General features: G+C 49.2%; 1 pseudogene; it reads left to right on the top strand.

The window, feature by feature from the left end:
• Window positions 1–4977: 4977 nt before the first annotated feature.
• Window positions 4978–8302, top strand: LOC108177356 (histone-lysine N-methyltransferase KMT5B-like; annotated as a pseudogene).
• Window positions 8303–16773: the final 8471 nt, after the last annotated feature.

Genomic DNA, 16773 nt, shown 5'->3' with positions numbered 1-16773 from the left:
CCCTACTGGGGACACTGGGAAAGCAGAAGAAATGAGAACGCTGCTGGCTGGAAGCTGTATTCACCTTGAGTCACCCAGGAAGATGAGAGTCTTTAGAAAGTTTGTGAACTTGAAATGAGCAAATGCATTGTTTTGTTGCAAAACAAAATTGAAAACCATGCATAGTCTTTCCTAATACATATTTTCTATGAACTTTTTGAAGCACCATCTCCGCCCCCCACCCCCCGGAGGTTGTGTAAATTGGGTGGGAAATGTAATGATTGCTTCTTCCCCACACAGAGCTCAGAGATACGCAACAAACAAAAAGCTCCAGGCCGCCATTCCTTCCAAGAAAAGGGGGAAGGAAGGAGGGAGAAGTGAAAGCCCTGCTGCGAGAGCACAATCTATCTTCCAGGCCAGACATGAGCTCAGCCAAGGAGAGCGACTTGGAGCTGTTGAAATCAGCCCCTTTGGCCCAAGGCAGCTCTGTGAACCTTCTCTGACTTCAGAGTATCTGTAACAAGCACACGGCTTATAGAAAACCTCACTGCTTCCAACAGCAGCTTTCATGCCACAAAAATGACAAAAAAAAAAAAAAAAAAAAAAAAAAAAAACACAGACAGAAGCGCGGGGCCCCAGGGAGCCGCCTTGCTGGCCACACTGCCACCAGCGAGCAGCCAATGCACGTGCCAGACGCCACGTGGACAGAGCACCGACCCGGCTCCCAGGGCTCCGGGGCTCCATTCTGCTACTCAGATTATTTTCCCATGATTCCATACTGATGTGTTAATTTGCAAATAACGCCTTTGTTCCCTGTAAAACATTGAAAAATGTCATCACCTTTAAGAGAAAAAAAAAATATTCTCAAGCTCCAAAGGGCCAGCAAAACGTGTTATACACACTCAGCCCTCAAGTAACTTTGGGAGCTGGCACGGCTGTCAAAACCTTTTCAGAACATGGAAAATGAGGTCTATGGCCAGGCCGATTAGTCAGTTAGTGGGGACACCTGCTCCTCCTTCCCACCACTGGATTGCCAGGGGTGGTCCACTGGCAAGATCTCGGCTATGGGCTCGGCAGAGGACGGGGGCAGACAATTGTGATGGGTCCATGCCGCACCCGGCAGGCTGCTGCGCATGCGCCTCCACACACACACACACGCAGGGTCCTGGCAACATTCGCGTGTCGGGGTCTACACCGTCAGCCCAAGAGGATCTCCAATTTTGGCAGCCCCTCAGTGGCAAGTTTTTCAGAGAGGCGGAGGGAGAGCTGCCCACCAGTCTCTAGCCTGTCGGAAACCCATGGACCCACGACGCTACCAAAGGGTTAAATCATTGTTGTGGTCAATGAAACCAGGCCAGCAGGACCTGACAATATTGTGTGGCCTCTCAAATGCTTCCTGAGGAATCCCATGTGCTCGAATACCTCCAAAGCCGGCAGCTCTGTCACTCTGCTCACCAGCAGGTGCACATGCCCATTCTCTCCCAGGATTTTAATACACAGTTGTGCACATAGATGATTCTTTATTGGTGCATATTTGTCTTTTGTACAGAAAATAAGCTACATGTCCATCAACAGATAGTTAAATCCAATACCAGATAGCTACAAAGGGCAGTAGTCTGTAAAGCTGGCTCCAAGCTTGCGCCCCCTGCACCACTGCAGTCACACAGCCTAGCCATTGGGAAGAAAACCAGGCTGTTTCTTATAGGTGGAGGCAGCCCCTTGGCAGGGTACTCTCATTAGCCAAGTCTTTTGGTCATGTTTGCATTTTTATATGTGCTGTGAACCAAGGATACCTTTTAGAAAACTTGGAATTTAATATTAAAATTTGTTAAAAAAAAAAAGGGGGGGGGGTGATCCTTTGGCCAAGCAGTTAAGATACCAGTTAAGACACCCACATACCCTATCAGAGAACCTGAGTTCACTACCTGGCTCTGTCCGCTAACTCCAGCTTCCTGCGAATGCAGACCCTGGGAAGCAGTGGAGATGGCTCAAGCAGTTGGGTTCCTGTGACCCATGTGAGAGACGTAGATTGAGTTCCTGGCTCCTGGCTTTGGCCTGGACCATTCTGGACCATTCTTTGGCATTGTGGGCCTTTGGAGAGTGATCCAGCATATTCTCTCTCTCTCTCTCTCTCTCAAATAAAAAGAAAAATTACTACATAAATCAATAAAAATAAAGTACTCATTAATGGTGTCACAAACAAAAGACTAGAAAAAAAATTTTTGATAGGCAGAGTTAGACAGTGAGAGAGAGAGACAGAGAGAAAGGTCTTCCTTCAGTTGGTTCACCCCCAAATGGTTACTACGGCCGGAGCTACGCTGATCCAAAGCCAGGAGCCAAGAGCTTCCTCCTGGTCTCCCATGTGGGTGCAGGGCCCAAGCACTTGGGCCATCCTCCACTGCCTTTCCGGGCCACAACAGAGAGCTGGACTGGAAGAGGAGCAACCGGGACAGAATCCGGCGCCCCAACCGGGACTAGAACCCGGGATGCCAGCGCCACAGACCAAGGATTAGCCTAGTGAGCCTCAGTGCCGGCCTAGAAAATTTTTAAAAATAGAATCTAAATGTCCAACAATGAGGGGAATGGGTAAATACATCAGAGGATATAACTTTAGTGTACTTGTGTATTCATTAAAAACAGGAGCCATGGAAACTGTGTAGCAACAAGAAAACACCTTTAGATTATAACTTCATTGAAAAAATGAAAAAGCAAAATTCCGGCTGGCATCACAGCTCACTAGGCTAATCCTCTGCCTGTGGCACCGGCACCCCGGGTTCTAGTCCCAGTCAGGGTGCTGGATTCTGTCCCGGTTGCTCCTCTTCCAGTCCATCTCTCTGCTGTGGCCAGGGAGTGCAGTGGAGGATGGCCCAAGTGCTTGGGCCCTGCACCCCATGGGAGACCAGGAGGAAGCACCTGGCTCCTGGCTTCGGATCGGCGTAGCTCCAGCTGTAGCGGCCATTTGGGGGGTGAACCAATGGAAAAGGAAGACCTTTCTCTCTATCACTGTCTAACTCTGCCTCTCAAAAAAAAAAAAAAAAAGAAGAAGAAAGAAAAAGAAAAATTCCAAACGGTGCATGCAGTGTGATTGCACTACAATACTATGAAGACAGTGGCTTTCTCTCAGCAGTTAGAAGGGAATTTCTCCTTAGGCGTGGGGGAGCCTACTTCTATGGCAAAGATGGTTCAGTCAGTGCTTGGCCTGCAAATCCCCAGGCAAATGTCAGTGGTTTCTCTCTTCCTCCGTCCTACACTTCACAGTGAACAGATTCTGTTCACAAAGGCTGCGTGGAGAGTCAGGGGGCAGCTGATTCTAGGTTCCCCACCATGTAGATGCGGGAAAGAATGGCCAAAATAAGCAATGTGAATTGCTAAGTGATTATGCTAACAAGAAGTTTCCCCGATATTTTTATTTCTGGATCATAGGTAATATGATGTTATTACCTGATGTTTTGGTGTGCAGTCACACATCACTTAACAACACAGATAGGTTCTGAGAGATGCGTCACTGGGTGATTCCATCATTGTGTGAACATCACAAAGTGTATGCACACAAACCCAGATGCCATGGCCTACTACACACCTAGCTTAGAAGGTAAAACCTACAGCTGCTAGGCTAAAACCCTGAACAGCATGCTACTGCTCTGAACACTGGAGGCAACCGTAGCACAATGAGGAGTATGTTTGTATCTAAACCCAGTACAAAATTCGGGGTGAGAGATGTTTAGAATGTTGTATCTATATAGGGCGCTTATGGTGAAAGGCCTGGGACATCCCTGTCCACCACCATAGACTCTCCAAACACTGCACAGTGAGGTCATAGTGTATTTATAAAACACATTTCTTTCTTCTGTAATAAATCAACCTTGGCTTGCTGTAACTTCTCTACTGTATGAAATTTTTGACTCTTGGGGCCTGTGCTGTGGCTCACTTGGTTAATCCTCTGCCTGCGGTGCCAGCATCCCATATGGGCGCCGGATTCTAGTCCTTGTTGCTCCTCTTCCAGTCCAGCTCTCTGCTGTGGCCTTGGAAGGCAGTAGGGGATGGCCCAAGTGCGTGGGCACCTGCAGCCACATGGGAGACCAGGAGGAAGCACCTGGCTCCTGCCTTCGGATCAGCGCGGCACTGGCTGTGGTGGCCATTTGGGGAGTGAACCAACGGAAGGAAGACCTTTCTTTCTGTCTCTCTCTCACTGTCTATCTGTCAAATAAAAAAAAAATTTTTTTGACTCTTGGAATAATGCTTAGATTACATCACAGACACATAGTACAGGTGTACAAAGACATTTTCTTTCTTCACAGCCTTATTCTATAAACGTTTTTCTGTTTTGTTTTGTTTTTTACTTTTAAAATTTTTTCATTAAAAACCAAGAGACAAAGACACCAATCATCCTAGACCCACACAGACAGGGTCAGGATCATCACCATCACTTTGGTCCCACTGGAAGGTCATCAGGGGCAGTAATGCAGGGGGCTGTCATCACCGATGATAACTGCACCTTTGAGAAAGCTCCTGGAGGACCTGCCTGAAGCTGCTGTACAGTAAACTCCTATCCTCTGGTGACACCCAGGGGCTCAGAACAGCCAGGGTTGGGCTGAGAGGATCCTGGGAGCTGGGAACTCAACTCAGGTCTTCAACTGAGCCAGTTGCTGCCGCCTCACAGCCTCAGGATTAGTAGGAAGCTGGAATCAGAAACAGTGTAGCCTTGAACACAGCCCCTCTCCCCCATTCCCACCCAGTGCAGGATGCAGGCATCTCAAGCAGCGTCCTAACCCCTGTGCCAAACAGCCACCCCCTAAACATTTTTATAACACTCTAAAGTAACAATACAAAGGATAGCAATGGATAATGCATTAGCCGGTAACATATCATTTCTTACCATTTTCAAGTATTATGTACTGTGCATTATCGTACGGTTAAATTCTCTGCTTTTGTAGAATTGGCAGAGCAGTAGGTTTATTGACACCAGCACAAAAAAATGGGTAATTGTGTTGTGCTATGATGGCTGGGACGGAGCCACGGGAGTTTGTCAGCTCCATTGTAATCTTACAGGATGACTATCATATGTGAGGTCCAACCTCGTGTCATTGTGTGTGTCACTATAGGGTGCATTCATGATGGCACATAAAGAGACAAGTGAGAAGAAACTCTGGTCCACCTGAAAAGATAATTGGAAATCTTACAGAAAACAACAGTCCCCGTCTGCTTCCCTTAACTTCCACTTACAAGTCCAGGGCTTCCACAGAGACCAGGCAGCCCTCCTTCCCTCCCCACGTGAAGAAAATGTCATGTCCCCGAACAGTCTTCTGTTTGAAATCACACGTCCAGACGGTGTTAACTCCTCCCAGTGAAATACAATGTCCTGGGTGGGTGTTTGGCCTTTCGGATTCAATGCCCCTGTCCCACCTGGGAATACCTGGCTTCCACCCCCAGCTCTAACTCCCGAGTCCAGCTTCCTGTTCATGCAGGTCCTTTAGGACAGTTTGATAGCAGAGTTTATGAGGTCTGTGCCATCCATACAGGAGACCTGAATTGAGTGCCCATTTCCTGGCTCCAGCCCCAGCCGTTGCAGGCATTTGCAGAATGAACCAGTGGATTCCAATAAAATGTTTAAAAGTCAAATAAATAAATACATGACGGGGTGGGGACAAGTGTTTGGTACAGCGGTGGAGACAACACTGGGGAGGCACTCATCCCACAGCCAAGTGCCTGAGTTTCTGTCCCAGCTCCACTTCCAATTCCAGCTTTTTGTTAATGCACACCCTCAAAGACAGCAGGGATGGCTAAGTATTTGGGTCCCTGCCACCACATGGAGACCCAGATTGGGTTCTGGGCTCCTGATTTCAGCCTGGCCCACCTCAAGCTGTTGCACGCATTTGTGGAGTGAAGCAGCAAAAGAAATATCTCTTTCTTTCTCTGTCTCTCTCTGTGTCTCTGTCTCTGTGTTTCAAGTAAAGTGAAAATAAATTTTTTAAAAAAACTTACCTTTTGAGGCCAGCATTGTGGGGTAACAAGTCAAGCTGCCGCCTGCAATGCCTACATCCCATATGAGCTCCAGTTGGAGTCCTGGGTGCTCCTCTTCTGATCCAGTTCCCTGCTAAAATGTCTGGGAAAAGCAGTGGAAGACAGCCCAAGTGCTTGGGCCCCTGCACCCACGTAGGTGATCTGGAAAAATCTCTGGGCTCCTGGCTTCCTTCTGGTCCAGCCCTGACTGCTTACGTCTATTTGGAGAGTGAACCAACAGATGGAAGATCTCTCTCTTTCTCTCTCTCTCTGTAACTCTGCCTTTCAAATAAGTAAAAATAAATAAATCTTTTTTAAGAAAAACTTACCTTTTAATTCCATTTTTCCATGAACTTTTTTAAATATCCAGAAGCTTTTGTCAAAACTAGGTTGCTTTTATCTTCATCCTAAATTTCACTCTATCACCTGTTCAAACTAACTTTAAATCTTGGATCAGAATCCACACTGAAGCAACATCAATCCCCAAACACACGAATGGTTTAGAGTCCTAGAAATGATTTCCTGACATTCGTCCCAGAAACTAACTGAACCGAGTATCGCCTCTGGATTACACAGCCAGGGTAGCCATTGCTCAAAATATTTCTGGTATTGGGGCCGGCACAGTGGTGCAGCAGGTTAATGCCCTGGCCTGAAGCGCCAGCATCCCATATGGGCACTGGTTCTAGCCCCAGCTGCTCCTCTTCTGATCCAGCTCTCTGATATGGCCTGGGATAGCAGTGGGGGATGGCCCATGTCCTTGGGCCCCTGCACCCACGTGGGAGACTTGGAGGAGGTTCCTGGCTCCTGGCTTCAGATCGGCGCAGCTCCAGCGGTTGCAGCCATCTAGGGAGTGAACCAGCAGATGGAAGACCTCTCTCTCTGTCTCTACCTCTCTATAACTCTTTCGAATAAATAAAAATAAATCTTAAAAATATATATATATTTCTGGTATCACCTAGCGGTGGCCACGTCTGCAGTGCGGGCAGCAAGGCTGCGGGGCTATTAGGTGAGGTCGCCCGGGAAGCCAAGGCGGCACGGCAGGGCACGGGGACCCGGGACAGGACATGCAGCCCCACAGTGGCAGGGACCTTGTGGCCACCGAGGCCACGCGCGAAGCGGAGGAGAGAACATGGACATGATTCTCAGAGCGATTGGAAGAGCCTGACTACACGCACTGTCTCTGAAAGACAGTCGTTCTGTGCTGTCTTCTGGAACGTCCGCCAAGGAACTCTGAACATGATGCTCTCGCAACCAGCTTGGTTCTTGATCCCTGTTTAGGTTTTCAAACACACAACGTGGATGCCAGCGCCTCTCCTGCGAGGAGCTCGGCGCTTTCCACAACTGACATTTTCCTCGCAGCAACCCTGTGAGATGGAGGCCTATTCAAGGAAGACAAGAAGAACTCAAGGAAGTAATAGGACGTTCTGAGGAGGATGAGCACCCTGAGAAAGCCTTCAAACATCCGACTCCAGGCGAACGGGCACGCCACTATTTTCTCAATAAGAACGAAATGCAGGAGAAGCTAGCGAGGAACCTGAATCTATTTACCTGCCAATGTTTGCGACTGTCAGTGGCCTTGTAATAGACACTCATCAGAAAGAAATGGAGCCAAAATAGTTGCACCAAAAAGAGTGAAATTCAGAACATCTACTTAGACATGGAGAAAACCATTTCAGTGTCATGAATTCCAGGAGGAAAACTTGTGCTCGGCGTTGGCTTGGTCCTGCCCCGTGGGTCAACCGTGACTGTGGCCTTAACTGCAAAGTTTGCATCGTGTGTGAACCTGGGGAGAAATCTCTTGTTATTATGGAGATGGGCTTTTTTTTTTTTTTTTTTTTTTTTTGGAGAAAATAATGAGTTCTGGGAGTGTTACCCTTGTGAAAGACGGGGAACTGGTGCTTTTAAATCCAGAGTGGGACTGCCTACGCCTACGCCCGCTATCAGTAGCAAATACAGACTCAGAGAAGCAGGTCGGTATCTAGATAGGCTTAAAAAGCTAGGTGACAGCAGCAAAAATTCAGACATCGGTCAGCTCCAACACCGATGCAGGTCCCACTCAGGAAGAAAACAATGCAACTTCTAGCCGAAAATCTTCAGTGGGTATAAAAAGAACAGCGAGAGCAGAACATTAACCAAGCAGTCGACGTCAAGAACTCCAGCTTCCAACTCGACCTCATCTAAGCTAATTCCTCTAAATAATTCCAGGGTACCAAAGAAACGAAAAAAGCCTGTGAAGCTCTTGCTTTCAGAGATAAAATTAAGAAAGCATTGCAAGCGGCTGGAGCAAAAAAATGTAGTTCTGTATAGAAAACTGGCCTATTAAAAAAGATCAGCATGGGGTTGGCGCTGTGCCAAGTAGGTTAATCTTCTGCCTGCGGTGCCTGCATCACATATGGGTGTTGATTCTAGTCCCGGCTGCTCCACTTCTGATCCAACTCTCTGCCATGGCCTTGGACAGCAGTAGAAGATGGTCAAGTCCTTGGGCCCCTGCACCCGCGTGGGAGACCTGGAGGAAGCTCCTGGCTCCTGGCTTCGGATCAGCTCAGCTCTGGTGGGATGGGGCCATTTGGGGAGTGAACCAGCGGAAGGAAAACCTTTCTCTGTCTCTCTCCCTCTCACTGTCTGTAACTCTACCTCTTAAATAAATAAATAAAATCTAAAAAAAAAAAAAAAAAAAAAAGATCAGAAGCCAGAGGGCCCAGTGCACGCTGCAGTCGCTGCTGGGTGCTTGACCAGGCGCGCGGCACCAGAACACACACAGAATCTGGGAAGAGGTGCTGTTGGCGGACGGAGGCCTCGCCCTGCACCTACACAACCAGGGGACGAGAGCCAGCCTGAGGAAGGCCTGCACATGCAGCTGGAACCAGATCCGCAGGACGGCTATAAACACAGGGAGACCGAACCTCGCTCCAACAGCAGTGAGCAGGCAGGAGAGGAGGAACTGGCTCCTGAGACTGCACCAAGGAGCCAGCAGAGCGACACCAGCCGATCCAAAAAGAAGTCGCCACAAGGAAAACTGGTAAAACGATTCGTACGTACAGAGGAATCCACTGCGGTGCACGAATGCCCCGGAAAAGATGGTGTTCGCGCCAGATTTGGTGGAGCCGCGTCCTGCCCAAGGCGAGCACGGTAGCACGGTTGGGGTGCTCCTTCACCACTCGGTTGCTCGGTTGTTAGACCCGACAGACGGCTTCAGGACTGCAAACAGCAAGAAGAAGGGGTGGACCACGAGGTAGGACGCCCAGTCTTGCAAACGGCTCTGGGATGCCCAGTTGGCTCTGCGCAGGCGCCATGACAGCCGCAGCAAGGCAAGACCGGGAGATGCTGGGGTGAGCGCTTCGGAGATCAGCATCCAGGTAAGCGAAGACAAAGCTCAATGACGGGTTTAACTCGGGGTCAGGCAGTAGCTCTACCAAGTTGAAAGTCCAGCTCTAGCGGGCCGAGGAAGGCAGGGACCTGTGCAGAGGGCTGTGCTGCGGGGACCCTCTTTCTCCCCTGGAGTCTCCATGGGAGTGGATGACTGCGTCAGCACGCAGAGGAGTAGAGACGACGCCTCCCCCAGGGGACGAGGGGGACTCTGAAGACGACCTTATTCCTCCTCCTCCAGCTAAGCGATCGGGAGAGACGCTACAGGTACTGACATTTCTTCAAGGAGAAGATCAGTCTTTCAGCTTAACAACCGCACAAGCTCCTGGTCTCCATGTGACCTGGGTAACTGAAGAAAGAAAAACCCCGGTCGGTTGCTCCTCAGCTGAACCCTTCGTCTCTTCAGCTTTCTGCCTCGTGCTATAGAAAGCGCACAGTGTGCCGACTCTGCCCAAGTCGGATGTGCACGCATTTGTACCGTGCTTTTTAAATTGCCTTCCTATGTGCAGTTCTGAATTGCAGATAAAGCCCTGTTGTAAAATAAAGGTTCAAGCAAAATTGTGTGGTGAGAACAACTTTCCACACAGGACTGGTTGAAAACAATAATGTGGCTGCACAAGGTTTTTAGTTTAGTTTTTTTTTTTTTTTTAAAGAGCATCGGCTGAATCTAATATATGACTAAACAATGATTTAAATCATAGTAGCAGCGTGTTAAGGTCTCTGGTGTGTGCTCCTATCACCAGCAACGACCTCTGGCTTTTGGTTTATTTGCTACATGTTTCCTGGTTGCAGTTTGGTCCGTTTTACACTGTTTGGGGGCCCAGGTGTACTGTTTGTGGCCTTTGTTAACACAGCAAGCCACTGGTTGGAAGTCAAATTGATTTCTTTAAAAATCTAAAAAGAAAAAAAGAAAGAAAATTACCCATGTGACAACTCATGATGTGTGTGGGGGTGGCAGTGTGCAGGATGAGTTTCGAAACCGAGTATTTCTTGCCTGTCATGTAAATTCCAGACCTTGTATTGAACACTTTTCAATCCCTTCAGATAAAATGGTTCTTTGCAAGAATGATTGGTGCTTTTTTTTTTTTTTCAAAAATTTGCTGTGAACAATGTGATGACGACAAGCGACATTTGTCTAATGAACTTAACAGCTGTCTTGATTTGGTTCTTAGAGCTTTCTGTTGCACTTGTGAAATGCTACAAAGAATATTTTTTAAAAATCTATTCACTTTAACTTATAATACTTTGTGAAATAAAAACATGAGTCACACAAAAAATATTTCTGAAAGTGGTCTTTAGAAAATGCCTTTAGGGCCCAGTTGCGGCCTTTACAAGAAAATCACTTGAATTACTGGAAAGTCACACCCCTCGGGACCAGTCGTGACACCAGCTCGATCATCCACTCATTCATCAGATTTGGTACTTACCTGGCTATTTCCGGAAATCAAATGCATCCTCACAGGATGCAGCTCTTGGTCAGGCTCTCCTCTGACATGTGCAGGGACACAGAGCTAGCAGAAGGGGGAAGAATCTGCACCAGGCAGGGAGCTGCTCCCTGGTGTCCAGTTGGTCAAGCGCAGTAGCCAGGGCCTCCAAGGGCAGGCTGGTGCTCCTGGCCAGGCCAAAGGGCCGTCCCACTCAATGGATGCTTCTGGCACTCCGGGATTCCAGGCTGACCCATCCAGCCAAGGAGGCCAGGCCTTCGGGAAGGGCTTTCACTTTCCACATGGGCCATATATTCTGAGGGCCACAGCCCTGGCCTCAGGCATTCTTGGTTTAAATCCCAGCTCTGGGGGCCGGCGCTGTGGCACAGCGGGTTAACTCCCTGGCCTGAAGTGCCGGCATCCCATATGGGCGCTGGTCCTAGTCCTGGCTGCTCCTCTTCCAATCCAGCTCTCTGCTGTGAAAGCAGAGAAAGATGGGAAAGCAGTAGAAGATGGCCCAAGTCCTTGGGCCCCTGCACCCATATGGGAGACCCGGAAGAAGCTCTTGGCTTCAGATCGGCACAGCTCCAGCCATTGCAGCCTATTGGGGAGTGAACCAGCAAATGGAAGACCTCTCTCTCTCTCTCTCTCTCTCTCTCTCTCTACCTCTCCTCTCTCTATGTAACTCTGACTTTCAAATAAATAAATACATAAAATCCCAGCTCTGAAACCTTCTAGCTGTGTGAATTTGAGCAATTGCATTATCTTTGATGTTTTTTGGATGAGGTATTAGATATAATGTTAACTAAGTGAGTTTACATTATCTATTTTCTATCATACATGTCCGATGAGGATGCATATTCTAATCGTTACACGCATAGGCCGAGAAGTTAGCCTCAGGTTCAATCCCAGCTCCCCCCACTCAGGAGCAAGTGGCCTTAGACAAGCTACTGGAATCCTATGAACTCCGTTTGCTTCATCTCTGAAATGGGGATAATAATATTTCTTTTGAATGGCTGTGCTTAAACGAGATACACACGTACTGAGCAGTCGTCTATGCACACGGCAGCGCTCGCCAATTATCGGCTGTGATCGGTGTTTGGATGTAGGGAGAAATGAGATGAACATGACGCAGTGCCCACCATGAAGTTGCTCAGAAGAGCCCGGTGGAGCTGGGAGGGACGAACTGGGAAGGCATTTTAACTGCAATCAATCCAGTAGCTGACAGTCGGTCAGATCTGCTCCCCTGGGTGGGCAAGGGTGGGGGAGGAAGACCTGAGAAAAATGCCCTTTCAGCTTTATCTGAAGGCTGAGTAGGAGCTCCGCATGCAAACGCTGAGGCCCGGAGTTATGGCAGCGTGGCACTGGGGAGCCCAGCAGGTCCATGCTGCCTCGGGGACAAGGGCCACCGGCCGCTTCCGCTTTGAGGTCAGAAGAGGGGGCAGCGGCAGCCATTGGGAGGGCGTGGCTCAGCAGTTAAGAGTTCAGACTCTGCGGCCAGAGGGCCCAGGGTTGAGTCCTGGCCTGGCAGCTTCTCGGTGATGTGCTCTTGGTGGGGACTCAGCTCTCTGTTCCTCTGTACAGGGTGTGTGCTGACGCCTCTGTCCCACGGCTGTTAGGAGGACTTAGCAAATGAGTGCTGGAAAGGTGCCCGGCACAGGAGCAAGTATGAGGTTACTGTTCCATGAATTTAGCTACTAAAATAAATGATCGTCCTCCCTGACCATAGACACAGACCTGTGGAAGGCAGGAGGGTTGCCAAAGGAAGGCAGAGCAAAGCCCCGAGCCCCAGTCCCCAGCTCCCTTTCAGCCTTTAGGGCAAGGCTGCAAACTGAGCAGAGAGGGGCCCAAACCAAGACCACACCGCCAAAGGCTGAAACCCATGGGACCGAGCGTGCTGCCCTCAGGGGCTAACCCCTGGCAAATTGGCTCTGCGCCAAAGCAATTCCACGCTCCAGTGGATGGGTCTGCAGGCCCCAGTAGTGGGTCAGGTGTAGCTTCCCAGCAGGCTGATCTCAGCTGAGGGAGGGAGCTGATAACCCACACAGAAGGAAAAGCAAATGCAAGATGGTATCTCGGAAAGCATGGGTTTGCATGTACAAGTTTCTGTGTACCTAATATATTTCCACCACTTTGATTTTCCAGTCTTTACTGGAATAAAAGCAAAATCAATAAGCATATTATTCAAAGAAAGCCTTGCGCATTTCCCAAGTAGTGAAATAAATAGCTGTACTCGTACTGAAGAACTCATGGGACTCCCACTGCAATCTTGAAGTTTACCAGTTAAGCCGTACTATACCTTGCTTTCATCATTGAATTTTAGGGAATATTTATTTGTTGGAAAATGTTGAATTAGCTCGATGACATCAATCATCTAAGATGTATCAGCAATATGGCTATTTATGATTCAAAATGAAAATTCTTTAAAATAGCCACTTTTGCAATTAATAATGACTCTAGTCTTGCTTTGTCTATAGGTTCTAAAAAATTGATAACCAAAATGTGCTAACAGGTTAGCAGTGGTCAACATGGGCGCACTCAGTGTTATACTGCCCTCTTGTGGTAAACATGGAAAACTGCAGCCTGCAAGTGTCCTCTTCTGGCTTCTTGTAAACATTATTTTGCCAGGTTTTACTTTCTCTTTGCAAACTGCCTAAAATATTTTCTGGAATAAAGCAAAGCAAAGTCCAAATAAACAGATAGTCAAGTTTAATAAGTGGGCCGTGTTGGAAAACATGGGCTGGAAATCTCATCTGCCTGGGGTTCAAACCCAGCTCCACCACCTAACCAGCTGAGAACCCAGGATAGCTACTAGAATGGAGAGATGCCTATTCGGCATCTGTAAAATAGGATACCAAGAGCCTTCAGCCTCCGTGTACCGACGTGCAGGTTAGCTGAATCACTCTAAGGAAAGCACTATGAAGGGTGTCCAGCCGTAAGCAGCTTTCCAAACGAGACCCGTGCAGTGCCTCTTTGGCCTGGCAGTTAGGATGCCCACATCTCACATCCAAATGCCAGGGTCTTGCTCTTGCTCTTGCAGTCCCAGCTCTCGCTCCTGGCTCCAGCTTCCTGCTGATGCAGGCCCTTGAAAGCAACAGTGACCATCCAAGTAGCTGGGTTCCTGCCCACCCACATGGGAGACGTAGATCCAGCCTCTGTGGCCCAGCTCCAGCCACTGCAGACCTTTGGGGGAATGAGCCACTGCTTGGGTACTCACTCACTGTCTATCTGCTTTTTCTCTGCCTTTCAAGTCGATTTTTTAAAAGATTTTTATTTATTTATTTGCGAGGTAGAATTACAGACATAGAGAGACAGAGAGAAAGGTCTTCCATCCACTGGTTCACTCCCCAAATGGCCACAATGGCCAGAGGTGAGCTGAGCTTAGCCAAAGCCAGGAGCCAGGAGCTTCTTCCGGTCTCCCACCTGGGTGCAAGGGCCCAAGCTCTTTGGCCATCTTCTACTGCTTTCCCAGGCCATAGCAGAGAGCTGGATCGGAAGTGCAGCAGCCGAGACAGGAACCGGCACCCATCTGGGATTCCAGGGCTGCAGACTAGACCCACAGTGCCGGCCCAAGTAGACAAAATATTTGTGGGAGTGAGAGCCGCTGTCATTACCCAACAGGCGAATTAGAGCCTGCTCCCAGTCAGAGTGCTGCAGAGGCTCTCGCGGCCCCCTTGACTGTCCGTTGGGTCCAGCCCAGACCACACGGCCATGCTGAGATTAGTGACAAAGAGAATAACTGAACCTGCAGCCAGGCTGAGCTAGGACGATGTCTTTCCTCGCCAGAGCAGGTGAGTCATGGAATGGGGCACATTCTGTTTGGCCCCCACACTTGACAGTTGATGAGCCTGAGACCCAGAGAAGCGGCGTGGCAGTTAAAGCTGCCACCTACAGTGCCCGCATCCCATATGGGCGCTGGTTCATGTCCTGGATACTCCTCTTCTAATCCAGCTCTCTGCTATGGCCTGGGAAACAGTGAAGTTTGGTCAACGGGAAGGTGTTAAGAATCAGCACCCGGCCAGCGCCACGGCTCACTAGGCTAATCCTCCACCTGCAGCACCAGCACCCCGGGTTCTAGTCCGGGTCAGGGCACTGGATTCTGTCCCGGTTGCTCCTCTTCCAGGCCAGCTCTCTGCTGTGGCCCGGGAGTGCAGTGGAGGATGGTCCAAGTGCTTGTGCCCTGCAACCGCATGGGAGACCAGAAGGAAGCACCTGGCTCCTGGCTTCGGATCAGCACACCGTGCCGGCTGCAACGCACCAGCCGTAGTAGCCACTTGGGGGGTGAACCAACGGAAAAGGAAGACCTGTCTCTCTGTGTCTCTCTCTCTCTCTCCATCTAACTCTGCCTGTCAAAAAAAAAAAAAAAAAGAATCAGCACCCTCAAGGCGAGGAGAAACAGCTCCCAGTAGCCATCAGAGCCCCAGCGAGATCTGCTCGTCTTTACTCAGATGCCATCATGGCCCCTGCTGCCTCGGCTGACCCCGCCTCCCGAACTCACCCAGGGGTCGGAGAACACTTTACAGACGCCCTGCTTATTTACCTGAGCCTGCTTCCCAGGAAACTCAACCTACAGTAGCCTTTTCTTTTTTAAAAAGATTATCTATTTATTGGAGAGGCAGTCAGGGAGGGGGGGAGAGAAAGACAAAGGGGTCCTCCATCCACGGGTTCACCCCCGAAATGGCTGCAACAACTGAGTTGAGCTGATCCAAAGCCAAGGAGCCAGGAGCCCCTCCGGGTCTCCCACAGGGGTGCAAGGGCCAAAGCACTTGGACCATCCTCCACCACTTCCCCCGGGCCATTAGCAGGGAGCTGGATTGGAAGTGGAGCAGCCAGGACTCCAACAGGCACCATGTGGGATGGCTGTGGCACCAGCAGAGGCTTAATCTACTACACCAAAGTGCTGGCCCCCTTTTTTTGTTTTTTTAAAGATTACCAGTAACCTTTTTCTATAAAAATCTCTCCCCTTAAACTGTTTGAGGTAAGTAGGGGTTTTGTTTGGGGGCACATTGAATTTAAAAGAAATCCAACTATATACATAGCCTCTCCAATTTGAGTAGAGTGTATGTGTGTGTGTGTGTGTGTGTGTGTTTAAGATTTACTTATTTATTTCTTTATTTGAAAGGCATAGTTACAGAGAGGCATGGGCAGAGGTAGACAGAGAGAGAGAGAGGTCTTCTACCTGCTGGTTCACTCCCCAGAAAGCTGCAATGGCCAGAGCTGCACCAATCTGAAGCCAAGAGCCAGGAGCTTCTTCCAGGTCTCCCACATGGGTGCAGGGACCCAAGCACTTGGGCCATCTTCATCTGCTTTCCCAAGCCACAGCAGAAAGCTAGATCGGAAGTGGAGCGGCCGAGTCTCAAACCAGCACTCATATGGGACGCTGGCATGGCAGGCAGGCTTTACCCGCTACACCACAGCACCAGCCCAGAATGTGTGCTTTTTACCCAGCTAAATCTACTGAGGCTCTTTCCCCATTGCTACCCTCAAAATTACCTTCTCTATAACTGGCTCTCTCCCCAAACCCAATTTGCAACAAACTGAAAGCCTACATCTCCTCCATCTTCAAAAGCTGAAATTACCCACCCTTCCCCCCAAGGAAGGTGGGGGCTTTGGTGTGATTAGATCATGAGGGCGGCACCCACGAGATGGGGATGGTGCCCTCCTAAGAGACCCTGGAGGGCTAGCTAGCTTAGGACACGGCAAGAAGACCCATCTGTGAACCAGGAACAGACCCTCGCCTGATAGCGAATCTGCTGGCACCTTGACCTCAGACTTCCCAGCCTCTAGGACTGTCAGAAATAACCTTCTGCTGTTTATAAGTCGCCCGGTTTACCATGCCTTGTTAGTCTAGTGCACTGAGACAGAGTTTTTATTTAAATTTCATCATTACAATTATACAGATCCTCATTATAAAAGTAGGGTCTTTGGCTATCCCCTCCTAGCAACCATGCCACCACTATTTTCAATCTGGGTCTCCCTCCAGATTCTGAATCAGGAAAGTTGT

Source organism: Oryctolagus cuniculus, chromosome 5, assembly GCF_964237555.1.
Source record: "Oryctolagus cuniculus chromosome 5, mOryCun1.1, whole genome shotgun sequence".
NCBI classification, from domain to species: domain Eukaryota; kingdom Metazoa; phylum Chordata; class Mammalia; order Lagomorpha; family Leporidae; genus Oryctolagus; species Oryctolagus cuniculus.
Note: the sequence above shows the minus strand (reverse complement) of the source record. Positions and strands in the feature narration are given on the sequence as shown.